General features: G+C 45.9%; 1 non-coding gene across 1 annotated transcript; it reads right to left on the minus strand.

Moving 5' to 3' along the window:
* Window positions 1-1,453: 1,453 nt before the first annotated feature.
* On the minus strand, window positions 1,454-1,517 carry LOC135274073 (U7 small nuclear RNA). Its single transcript, XR_010341884.1, has one exon. It is a non-coding gene; the product is annotated as a U7 small nuclear RNA (small nuclear RNA).
* Window positions 1,518-3,045: the final 1,528 nt, after the last annotated feature.

The raw sequence follows: 3,045 nt of genomic DNA on the forward strand, positions 1-3,045 counted from the left end.
ATGTTTCAAAACGTTTCGTCATTTATTTGTAATTCTCCCCAGAGTGTGTACAGTAACTTGGCTCAGAACACATAGATTACATTGCAAATGCTACTCATATGCTGAAACTTTTCATGTGTCTTTCCCTTCCCTTCTCTGCTTTTCCCTATAGTACTTGAGTGGAAGAACAAAGCTGGATTTCCATCGGAGAGCACATACTGCTTTGAGTGGATTTCTCCAGGCTACGGGGAGCCCTCAGAAGGGGGACTGGAAACAGTCAGCAGGCAGCTATGCACCCACACAGCACGGAGTCTCCCAGCTTCCTCTAGCCCCCATATCTCTGCATCAGTCAAACAAAGATGTACATTTGCTTTAAGTCAGTCTTCGTCTCTCCAACTCCCTCCAAATCCCCTTTCCCAGGAGGAATCCCCAGGCATAAGCTAGTGAGCAATACAGAGTAGCAGAAAACACGTGGGATCCAACCATGGGCCTCTGACTCCTCTTTTAGAGCTTTGTTCTTTTTCTCTCATCTATATAATGGGGATAAGAATAGCCTCCAAGATCCACTGGGTCTTCGTAGGAGCAAATGTGATTTAACAGAGTGCTTCATTCAGAATATGCTTTCTATGAGTGTTGATATTATTTTTGTTATTTTCAGTTTGGCCCAACTCCAAACCCCCAACACACACACACACACACTCCGGGTTCAAGTGACTTAGAATAGTGCTTGGAGCAGTGAGTCTGAGTCTGTAGAAGAGAAATTGGATCAGTCAGACAAATTCCCAAGTTGAAGCAATCTGTGTTATGCATGCACACACAAAACACACAACACACATGCACACATGCACACACATGGCCTTGGGGTACAAGATCTCTTGCTGATTCCAAGGCAGAGGCCGCCCTCCTTGCCTTCCATCAGACCCCCTGACTTGCTGCAGAGGCAGCCCCTCCTTTGTAATATCTTTACTTCCATATCTTTGCTTCCCTTCACCCGTCAGAAAGAACACTCCTCCTACAAAGCTCAGATCAAATGCCGTCACAGTTTGCAGTCCTCACTTTCCTCACTTTAAGGTGGACTGTGTGTGGTCAAGGGTGAGGCCTCATCTCCTAAACTTCATCTACCTGGGCCTTGAAGGTGCATTGAATTGAATCACCAGGTGTATCAGTTTCCTGGGGCTGCTGTAACAAAGTACACAAACCCAGTGGTTTAAACACCAGAAACTTAAGAGTCTCACGACTCTGGAGTCTAAAAATTCAAGTTCAAGGTGTCAGCAGGGTGGTTCCTTCTGAGGGCTGTGAGGGAGAGTCTGTTCCATGCCTCCCTCTTAGATTCTGGTGGTTTGGTGGCTATCTTTGGGGTTTCTTCATTTGCAGAAGCATCACCTCAATTTTTGCCTTTAGCTTCATATGGCATTTTCCCAGTATGCGTATCTGTCTCTGTGTCAGAATGTGCCCCCTTTTTTGGGGGTGGTTATGGGATACACTTCTGGTAAAAACCAGAAAACCTGCTAGACAAATTCAAAAAGAACTTAACATTCATAATTTGTCCTTATTATAAGAATACGATTATTTTAGATGAGGGCCCACCCTAATGACCTCATCTTAACTTGATCACCTGCGAGGAACCTATTTCCAAATAAGACCACATTCACAGGTACAGGAGAGGAGGACTTTAACTTTTTTTTTCTCAGGAGAGGCAGGGGACACTGTTCAACCCATGACCAGGAGTGAGTGAGTAACAATTCTGAGTCAGAGCTTGTAGGTTCATTCTGTTTCTTTTTTTTTTTTTAAGAGATGGGATCTTGCTCTATTGCCCAGGCTGCAGTGCAGCAGCATGATCACAGCTCACTGTAGCCCCAAACTCCCAGGCTCAAGCAATTCTCCTGCCTCGCCCTCCCAAGTAGCTGGGACTGCAGGCTAATCTTTTTTTTTTTTTTTTTTGAGACAGAGTTTCACTCTTGTTGCTCAGGCTGTAGTGCAATAGCACGATCTCAGCTTGCTGCAACCTTCAACTCCTGGGTTCAAGCAAATTCTCCTACCTCAGCCTCCCGAGTAGCTGGAATTACAGGCATGTGCCACCATGCCTAGCTAATTTTTTGTATTTTTAGTAGAGACAGGGTTTCTCCATGTTGGTCAGGCTGGTCTCAAACTCCCAACCTCAGGTGATCTGCCCACCTCGGCCTCCCAAAGTGCTGGGATTACAGGCATGAGCCACCACGCCTGACCTACAGGCTAATTTTTTTTTAATTAAAAATTTTCATAGAGACAGAGGTCTGGCTGTGTTGCCCCGGTTGGTCTCAGACTCCTGTCCTCAAGCAATCCTCCTGCCTCAGCCTCCCAGAGCACTGGGACTAGAGATGTGAGCCTCTGCTCCCAGCCTCTGTTTCTAATTCTAGCAGAGCAGAGCACTGAGAATACTGGGAGGGGAACATCCAAGCCTGCCTTTATCATCAAACACAGACAGTTCTAGTCTGGTGGTTCTCAAGCCCCGCCGCCACTTTAGCCCAGCCTGTATGTAGATCCTAAAGACAAAATAAGACAAAACCAAGCAACAACCCTGGGGTGAGGAAGGCAGGTCAGTGGGACTCAGCCATCACTCTTTCAGGTGCAGCCGAGAAGGAAACCCACCGTACTAGACTAAACACACAAACAGTCCGTGTGGTTTTTCCTGGTCTAGCCCGAGAGGCATTTCTTGTTTGGGGGCTTACAGTGTTACTTGGGATGTTTAAACAACTCTTAAAAAATTAAACTGACCTCTTATGTAGAATTCTATAAAGCACATAGAATGTTACAAATCTCCAGATGGTTGAGATTAAGGAAAAATCATACGCTCTCCTAAACGATGCAGCCGTTCGTCTACTTTTGGTAGCACCAACTCTTGCCCAAATAGAGAAGTGGAGGCGGGGGTTTCAGTCTCTCATAGTTGTAAATGCCTTGAGATCCAACAGGAAAGATTTTATAGGCCATGAAGACACCCCTGCTGGCTATGCTTCTGGTGGCCAGCAAGATACTCCAGGCATATACTCAATGTGTCTTGCTGGTTCAGTGAGGACATGGTATTATTGG

The sequence above is a fragment of the Aotus nancymaae genome, unplaced genomic scaffold (assembly GCF_030222135.1).
Source record: "Aotus nancymaae isolate 86718 unplaced genomic scaffold, 86718_ANA_hifiasm-v0.15.2.pri h1tg000010l, whole genome shotgun sequence".
In the NCBI taxonomy this organism is placed as follows: domain Eukaryota; kingdom Metazoa; phylum Chordata; class Mammalia; order Primates; family Aotidae; genus Aotus; species Aotus nancymaae.